Genomic DNA, 9,825 nt, shown 5'->3' on the forward strand with positions numbered 1-9,825 from the left:
TGGAGGCTGAGGTGGAAGGATCGCTTGAGTCCAGGAGCGTCCACACTGCAGTGAGTGGGTTATGATGGCACCACTGTCAGGGTGACAGAGTGAGACGCCGTCTGTAAATCAGTCAAGCAATCAATCAGATCACTGCAAGGAGCTCTCTATGTCTTACTTTCAATAGGTGTCTCTTTAGGCCAAGCAGGCATGGTGCCTCACGCCAGTAATCCCAGCACTTTGGGAGGCCGAGGTGGGATGAAAGAAGGAAGGAAGGAAGGAAGGAAGGAAGGAAGGAAGGAAGGAAGGAAGGCAGGAAGGCAGGCAAGGCAGGAAGGCAGGAAGAAAGAAAGAAGGGAGGGAGGGAGGGAGGGAGGGAGGGAAGGAAGGAAGGAAGGAAGGAAGGAAGGAAGGAAGGAAGGAAGGAAGGAAGGAAGGAAGGAGAAAACGAAAAAAAGAAAGAAAAGAAAGAAAACGGGGAGGGGGCATATCCCCCTGACTGGTGACTGCCCAGGATAGAGTGGGTCACGGCTGACTGAAGCCTCGGCCTGTCGAGCCTCAAGTGATCTTCTCCTTATGTCAACCTCCCGAGAAGCTGCGACTACAGGCGTGCATCACCACTCCCAACGAATGTTATTATCATAATTTTATGTGTGCTTGTGTGTGTGTGTGTGTGTGTGTAAAATATATATAATTATATATACACTATATAAATATATATAATAAAAACTAATAATTATTATTATTTTTATTATTGTAGCAGGACGAGCCACAGACCAAACTCCTCAGACACCGGATTAAAGAAGGAAGAGGTTTTTCATTCGGCTGGGAGTGTCGGCAGACTTGCGTCTTAAGAGCCGAGCTCCCCGAAAAGGACCTTTTTTTAAAGGCTTACAACTTTGAGGGGTCCACGTGAAAGGGTGTTGATACATGGAGCATGCGTGGGAAACGTGACAGGGGTCTACCTGCATCAGCCAACAGAACAAAAAGTTTTACAACCCTTTTTTCATAGTGTCTGGAATTTACAGATAACACAAGTAGATTAGGTCAGGGGTCGATGTTATGAGTATTACTTTTTTTTTTAACTCCTACGGCCTGGTGGTGGTGCCAAGGTTGTCTGGCTATTTATCTTACTTTTGTTTGTTTCTAACGTTTTGCTTTCTCTCTTTCCTCCTGTCTTGTGAACTAGGCAAGGTGGGGGGAGGAGGGCGGCAGGAGTAGTAGAGGTCTCCTTCCTTATCCCCCACTTTGAGAATTTTCACTAATTAGTGGGAGGGTTCCCTTTCATTTTTACTTTTTGAGTCTTTTAGCGAGACAGAGTGATAGCGTTTTATGTAATACACTTGTGTGGAAGTTTTCTGACGAGCCATGGTAGCTACAAAACCTTTTATCATTGGAAGGAGCACGTGTAATACACAGGGGCGCAGCAAGCAAGTTTCTATTACAAGTAATACACTTACAGTGAGGGTTTTACATTTTCTACAGCTGGAATCTCTTTTCTAAATGAAGACCTAGGATCAAACCTGTGTTAAACCTGAACAGGCACATGTACTAACTTTGTCATGTCTTAAGCAGGTTAGTTTTTACCTGGGCCTTAAAACCTTTTTTTAGCAAGTAAAACAGTATTTTTTAATCAGAGAAGTTTTTACGAGCCCGACGCTTGAACTTGCGCGTCTGTTTGGGGAAAGAGTTGGTTAAAGTCAAGTTATCTTGAGGCATTAACCCTTCTGCTTCTCCAGGCCATTGGTCTCTTATGTTAGCCCTTTTATCAACATAACATGAAGAAACATCTAGGCTGCCAGCAATGTTTTCAGCCAACTGAGGAAATAGGTATTTTTCTGTTTTTTATTTTTATTTTTTAAATTTTTGGCTAAAGGAGGAGGTTCTGGTAACTTCTGGTTTATATGTTTAAAGAATGACTGAAAGACCTTGCGATCGTTGCTGGGCTGGACGGGTCTGGGTTTCCTAAGCAGTACGTGTACAGTGGGGACACCTTACATTGGTGTTTCTTCTAGCATGGTTATTGGGGGATAACAACAACAAAGCAATGTATAGCATATTCATATCCAGCAAGGACGAAAGAGGTCCTTACCTGGGAAAAAGGTTGAATACAGCGACAGAACAATAGGAAAACAGTTAGTATTCTAGGAAAATTATCTGTCTTCAGATTTTTAACTACATTGACTTGCTTGATGAGTCCTCAAGCTTCGGCCGTGCGTAGACTAGTCAGCTGCCGGTGTGTGAGTAGAGCAGGGCTTGTGGTCCTCAGCAGCAGCTTGGTCTCGTCTCAGGATCAGCCGGGTTGGATGATCTGCGTCCTGTCAGCCGGTCCACTTGTCCTGAGCTGCCGGTGTTAGCTGACTGTGGTGGATCCAAGACGCGACACCTGCAACTTTAACAGCAGTGGGAGTGGACAAGGTTACAGTATAGGGCTCATCCTATATGGGTTGTAGAAAAATTAGGTTTTACTTCAAACAGAGTCACTAGATTTAAATGGGTGTCAGGCTTATAGGCATTATTTTTCTTTATTTCATTATGAAGACTTCGTATGGCTATTTTGAAAGGCTGCATTTGCCTTTTAAAGGTTAATTTCTTTAGTTCGCGGAGGTCACCTTTTATTTGACCTACGATTTGCGGGTGGCCAACTGAACACAATCTTACAGGGCAGATACCTAGTTTTATTGGTAGGGGTGCACCTGACCCGGAGGAGGACCGTAGGCAAAAACCTGATTTTATCTTAAGTGAATTTCCTGGCAAATATATATATATACACATATATACACACACACACACATATACACACACACATATATATATACATGTATATATATACACACATACATATACATATATATATATGTATGTATAGAACAACTCTTTTGTTGAACTTTGTGGCCGATAGGCTGCGTGTAACCTCTGTTGTATTGTTAACACTCTTGTTAAATCTTGCAGTATTCCAGCAACAGCTAGAAATGCTGGCCTATTGTCTGACTTAAAAATCAGAGGTAGGTGGTCTTAAACCTGGGGATAATGTCTTTTAACAGTACTTTAGTCACTTCTTGTACTTTTTCTGTCCTGGTGGGGAAAACTGTAACTTACCCTGAAAAGGTGCAAACAAGCACTAGCCTCCAGCAGGGGGCAGTTCTGTAAAGTCTATAAGCAAGTTTTCACAAGGTATGGCTGTTTTTCCTGTTAAAGTTTCTTCGAGGAGGAGTTCCCCCCCCCCCCCCACCCCCCCCCCCCCCCCGCCCCTTTGTCACTGTATCTAGTGGCTGAGCCTTCAGTGAGAAATTGGAATCCAGATACGGCAGAGTCTTGCTGTTTGTAACTTTTAATGTAACCATGGGCTCCTGGGAGCCTAATGAGAAGGTGCCTAGTCTGCCCTAGTCTTTACATTCTTCAGCTCCTGTCAGCCTGATCAGATGAGTGTCTGGTTCCTCCAAGGTGCAGCAGCCCTTGGCCGATGGCCTCTTTGTCTTGCGGCCTTGGCCATTTCCTGTATTGCCTTCTGAACATTTACCCTTCTAGTGTCTTTTTTTTTTTTTTTTTCCATCTCGCACATTAATCTCTCTCTAGCCTTGTCCGCCTCTGGAATCCTTGCCTAACTTGACTTCTGTCATGTCGACATCCACGTCCACGTCCTCTCACAATGCTACTTTTTTTGTCCCCCTGCGTTCTCCCGCTCCTACGGCCAGCTGGTGGGGCCCGAGAAACAGCACGGGCCCTGCCCCCGCCCACGCACTGCTGTCTGTCTCTCCTGTTTTCTTTTGATTCTCTGTCTTTACACTTGCTTTTAGTCTTTTTTTTTTTGTTTTGCTCTTTTCCCTCTTTTCTAGAGTGTAACAGGCTCTCTTCTGTATACACTTGGAGGGTGAAACAGGCATACCGAGAGTCAGTGTAAATGTTTACAGTCTTACCCTCACCGAGTTCTAAGGCCCGGATTAAAGCGATGAGCCCAGCTTAACGACAGCGTCCAGGGTTACCACGGCATATTCTGCACATCTCTCTCCTTGTGGGTTGGTGAAGCTGTTCCCGTCCACGCATAGCTCCTAGTGTACTGATGCCCAAGGCTGGTCCCGGAGGTCACATCTGCTAGAGTAAACTGGAGTCCAACACCTCTACACAGTCATGCTCGACAGGGCTCTAGCTGTCGGGAGCAAGGCGGTGGGTTCAGGGTGTTTCCAGTTTAGTAGATCCATGGTTGAAAAGGGCTGATAGATGAAAGTCTGTTGCCCCCCCGGGATGTGGGCCTGGTCATTATAATAGACAGGTCCTCGTATCTCCCTGAGAGGCATTTACAGAGCTCGAGTTAGACCAGATCTGAGATGGCCCACTCGACTATCTCGACTTCTTTCCTTGGCCTCTGGAGGCTCCGATCCTTCCCTTCGAGGTGAGACCTGGGGCGTTTCAGCTCCTGAATCTCATTTCTGAGGGGGTTGTTGGCCTCGGTGAAGCGGGGTAGGCTGGGATCCATGGAGAAAGAATGTGTGTTGTCTCTCGCGGCTCCCGTAAAACTGGCTTCTCTTGCCGTTTCCTGGGACTCCCTTTTTAAACTCTGTGTCTGCTGGCGAAGCTGCTCTTACTTTTACTTTTGGCTATTTTGCACAAAGTTGTTAAACAGGGCTAAATTAACGCCGGCTTTGTCTATAATCTATTTCGCCATGAGTCAATATATATAAAGGAATTTGATCTAGGTACAGAGGCTGTCCTCCGACCCCGTCACCACCTGAACTACACGGCCAATTGTTCTCTGCCTATAGTTCCTCCCGTGGGCCATCCAACAGCAGAAGAGGGCACTGCTAATTCACCCAGACTTCGTAACCTCTAGGGGGTTAACTGAACTCTATAATCTCCTGCAAAACCTTTTGTAAGGTTCCGTAACATGCATTTTAGTAGAGTAAGTTGTGACGACTTGATGACTTTCCTTGTATTTCTCTTTTTGAAATGTTTTTAAGAGGGTTCCTAGCGGAGTGGGCTTGCTTTGTGTCTGACCTATTTTTCTCTCGAGAGGAAACAACATTCACCCTACGAGAAGGAAAGGGTGAAAGGTCACTCAATCACCTAATTCACACTCAATCGAAATCAAAGCTAACACCAAAGTGTTGTTAAGGGCACACCTGTTCGTCAAGCAATTTAAGCCAAACCAAAATCAGGAGCAAGACCAAAGTGGCAATAAAGGCAGGCCTGTTTATCAAGCAATTCAAGTCAAGTCAAAATCGAAACCGAAAGCAAAGTATCAACCAATGAATTCAAGTGAAGTCAGAAACCAAAACCAAAGTGCCGGTAGAGGCACGCCGTGGGTGATCAGGCCACGCTTCCATTCAAATGGAGTGGGGGAAGTTCCAAAGAGCAGTCTCAGCAAGTTTCAGATGTCCGGACTTAAAGTGCCAGTTCCTTCGCAGTGTCCAGCCACTGTGCCGATCCTCCACGGGGGCGTGCCGTGCACTGCTCTTCGGAGGCGAGGCATTGCCCACCGGGGCAGATGCCTACCCGGCAGGACTCTGAGGATCCGCATCGCTCAAGCTGGCCAGAGTCCCCCGCAGGGATGCTCTACAGGCCAGGCATAAGCTGCCTAAGGGGCTGCCTCGACCCTCCGTGCATCACCACCTCGCTTCCCGGTGAGGGAACCCAGAAATGTAGCAGGAGAAGCCGCAGACAAAATTCCTGAGACACCGGATTAAAGAAGGAAGAGGTTTTTCATTCGTCCGGGAGCGTCGGCAGACTCGCATCTTAGGAGCCGAGCTCCCCGAAAAAGACAAGTTTTAAAGGCTTACAACTTCAAGGGTTGCACGTGAAAGGGTCGTGACAAATCGAGCAAGCGTGGGAAACGTGACTGGGTGCTACCTGCCTCAGCTAACAGAACACAAAGTTTTACAAGGCTTTTTTCATACGGTGTCTGGAATTCACAGATAACAGAAGTAGTTCAGGTCGGGGGTCGATGTTATTATTATTACTTCCTCTTTTTCTTTTTTTTTAAATCTCCTAGGGCCGTGTGGTGGCACCAAGGGTGTCTGGCCATTTGTCTTACTTTCGTTCCTTTCTAACTTTCTGCTTTCTGTCTTTCCTCTTGTCTTGTGAACTAGGCGAGGTGCGGGGAGGAGGGCAGCAGGAGTAGTAGTGGTCTCCTTCCTTATTATTATTATTTTGAGACAGAGTCTCGCTCTGTCACCCAGGCTGCATCGCCATGGCACGATCTCGGCTCACTGCAACCTCGGTCTCCCCGGTTCAGGCAAGTCGCCTCCTTCGGTGTCCAGAGTAGTCGGGATTCCAAGCCCGTGCCACCAGGAGGCCTGGCTAATTGTTACACTTTTCATAGAGACCGGGTTTCACCATGTTGGCCAGCCTGGTCTCGAACTCCTGGCCTCAAGTGATCCACCCGCTGCGGCCTCCCGATGTGCTGGAATTACAGGCATGAGCCACCGTGCCGGGCCCACCCAGATAATCTTGTTAATAAATGGTAGAGAAGGGGTTTCCTCAGCCGCCGGGCGGAGGGAGGGTGGGGTGTGGTTTACTCAGCCTGCATACTATTAAGGGGGTAAATTAGTGTGGTTTGTGAACTAGATGTGGAAAGTGTGGGGGGGGGTGTGTGTGCATGTGTGTGTGTATGTATGTATGTATACACACGTGCGCGTGAGAGAGAGAGAGAGAGAGACCAATCCCAACACGAGAACCCGGAAATGGTGTTTGATTCGGGTCCCTGTCTAGTCTCCTGTGTGTCTGTAGATGACTGAGGGTTGCACAGATGAAGATAAGCAGTATCTGTTGAGCTGTTTCTCCCTCTCACGCGTGTCATCTCTGTGGTGGAGAAAGGGAAGAAAAGTGGCTCTGATGGGTCGTTGTCTTCAGGCCTGAGGAAGCTGAAGGCAGGCTGACAGGAAGGAGAGCATCGTATGTGACATTTTGATACCTGGGCACCCTGTAGAATGCTGGGTCTGCCAGTCCACCCTGTATGTCAACCCACCCCCTAAGAACAGCACGGTCCGGGGTGCTCCAGTCTCATCCCATCCGGCCCACCCGGGCCATCTGGTAGAAGCCTTCACTGGAGGAGTCGAAAGCAGCGTCAACGCCATTCCCCTGGGGTCGGCCGGCAAAGGCCAGCCTGGGGAGGGTGGCAGGACGTGAGGGGGGCATCCACCTCAGAGCTCCCTGGAAGGCGGCAGGCAGCCTGTGGGGGACGCTGAGTCAGAGACGTCTGGCAGGATATAGATCCGGAAGCCGTGTCAGTCCTCTCCCATACCTCTCCCATGGAAATCCCACAGCGGGCAGTGGCGGCGGTGGGAGCCCGGGCTGCGGGAGAAGCGGGGACAAGGGGGACAGGGAAGGAGGCTCTCAGGAGGATTTAGCACCGAAAACCCACCCACCCAGGCTCCCTCCCTCTTGTTGGGTCCCAGGTGCACCGAACCGTGGGAGGTGGCAAGAGAAACGTTCACTGCGTGCTTTCAGTGTTTCCTCTTTTTCATTTTACAAGAGATGCCCCTTTGAACAACCAGACGCTGAATGTGACGGGAGAAGTTTCAAGGCCAGGAGTTTGAGACCAGCCTGAGCAACTGAGCCACATAAGTAGGGGAGGCCAGCTGAAAAAAAATGAAAGGAGGAGGAGGAGGAGGAGGAGGTGGCAGCGGCTGGGGTGGGGGTGTGTGTGGGGGGGGGGGGAGAATGAAAGAAAAGAAAAGGAAACAGAAAAACCACCACCAAACAAGGTAACAGTCTCTAATGGTGCAGGCACCAAAAAGACGGATTTCACGTCTTTTCCAACAACGTGGATAGAGTTGGAAGCAAGTACGTACAAGAAACAAGCACATACCCCCCCGAGTCTGTAAAATACGAAAGCAACCACCAACACCAGCACCAGCACCAGCACCCCCACCACCACCACCACCACCACCACCGCAGCAGCAACAGAACAGAACAGAAGCACAGGCACGAAACCACGATCAACACAATCACCAGTTGCGGGGTAGGGGAGGGTGGCCGTACTGGAGGCCCTCAGGTTCAGTCCGCTCGGGTTTAAAAAAGAAAACAGCAGACTGATTCCTGTGTGTAGGCCGGAAAAATCCAATCACAGTTCTCCCTTCGTAGAAAGGGAAGTAGAATGAGGAAAAGGGCTTATCGATCTTCTTGCGGTGGATGGAGACCATACACGTCGAAAAAAATTAAAATACACACAGCGACGCTTTCCATGGTATTCAAAGGCATCGGAGATCAGGCGCAGGACACTCGATGTGGCTTGCGCCAGTAGAAAGAAAAGGCAGATTGGTGAGACGCGTCTGATAATTTTATTTGCACTCCCCGTACTATCAAGTAGGCATCCGGACCGGACACCAAAAACGGAAAGAACCAACACACGACAAATACGACCAGAGCGTACCTTGCCCACGCGTGTCATCACAGCAGTCTGGGAGGCCGATGTGGTATGATCGCCGGAGCCCAGAAGTTTGAGATCATCTCGATATGTGAGACGATACCTGCAATAATAATAATAATAGTAAGAATAGTAATAGTAATAATAATAGACGTCTAAAAAGAGACTGTATGTGCCCACAGCGTGAACAAGAAAGCAAGACCACATCCCTACTGAAAGGACGAGAGAGAGAGAGAGGAGCAAATATAGAATGAGCTAGGCAGGCGCAATGGCTCACGCCTGTAATAGCAGCAGTGTGGGTGGCCGAGGCAGGCGGATTGATTGAGAACAGGAGTTGGAGACCAGCCTGGGCAACGTGATAGAACCTCGAACCCCATGTGACGTACGTACATACATACATATGGAAAGCATGACAAACAATATAAAAGTTAACCGGTGTGGTGGTGCGTGCCTGTAGTTCCACGTGAGCAAGTAAGAAAGTAAGTAAGTAAGTAAGTAAACACTTTTTACATAAAACTAAGTGAAAAAAGAAGTAAGCGTCTGGGCGCGGTGGCTCACGCCTGTAATCCCAGCACTTTGTGAGACCGAGGCGGGTGGATCATGAGGTCAGGAGTGCAAGACCAGGCTGGACAAGATAGTAAAACCCTGTCTCTAGTAAAAATACAAAAAAAATTAGGCGTGGTGACAGACACTTGTAATCCCAGCTACCTGGGAGACTGAGGCAGAGAATTGCTTGAGCCCGGGAGGTGGAGTTTGCAGTGAGTCGAGATCGCGCCACTGCACTTCAGCCTGGGAGACAGAGCAAGACTCCATCTCAAAAAAAAAAAAACAAAAACAAAAACAAAAAAGAAAAAAAACCAAAAAGCAAGCAGGCAGGCAAAGGATGAACATGAGAATGACATAGAAGTAATAACCCATGAGAAAAACAAGCAAATAAGAGGGCATGAGTAACGCTACAAGGTAGTTAAGATCACAATACAGTTTTTCTCTGCACCCCAGCTCTCCTGACGTCAGCTGGAGTGGAGGTGCGCAATCACGGCTCACATTGGCCTCCACCTCCTGGGGTTAAGAGAATAAACAAGCAAATAAGAGGGCATGAGTAAAGCTACAAGGTAATTCAGATAACAATGAATTGTTTTCTCTGCACCCCAGCTCTCCTGACGTCAGCTGGAGTGGAGGTGCGCAATCACGGCTCACATTGGGCTCCACCTCCTGGGGTTAAGAGATCCCCCCTAGTCCCAGCTGCTTGGGAGGCTGAGATCACCAGAGCCCAGGGAGGTGGAGGCTGCCGTGAACCACGATCGCGCGCCTGCAAGTCCAGGGTGCGACGGAGTGAGAAGACCAGGCAGGGTAAGAAAGAAAATAAACGAAAATATAAAAGGAAGGAAGGAAGGGAGGGAGGGAGGGAGGAGGGAGGGGAGGGAGGGAGCGAAAGAAGGAAGGGAGGAAGGGAGGGAGGGAGGTAAATAAGGAAGGAAGGAAGG

At 48.5% G+C, this 9,825-nt stretch overlaps 1 long non-coding RNA gene across 1 annotated transcript; it reads right to left on the reverse strand.

Moving 5' to 3' along the window:
- Positions 1-1,401: 1,401 nt before the first annotated feature.
- On the reverse strand, positions 1,402-8,561 carry LOC116273621. The gene is made up of 2 exons (XR_004181921.1): positions 8,348-8,561; positions 1,402-2,371 (listed from the first exon to the last, which is right to left on the reverse strand). It is a non-coding gene; the product is annotated as an uncharacterized LOC116273621 (long non-coding RNA).
- Positions 8,562-9,825: the final 1,264 nt, after the last annotated feature.

The sequence above is a fragment of the Papio anubis genome, unplaced genomic scaffold (genome assembly GCF_008728515.1).
Source record: "Papio anubis isolate 15944 unplaced genomic scaffold, Panubis1.0 scaffold97, whole genome shotgun sequence".
Taxonomy (NCBI): domain Eukaryota; kingdom Metazoa; phylum Chordata; class Mammalia; order Primates; family Cercopithecidae; genus Papio; species Papio anubis.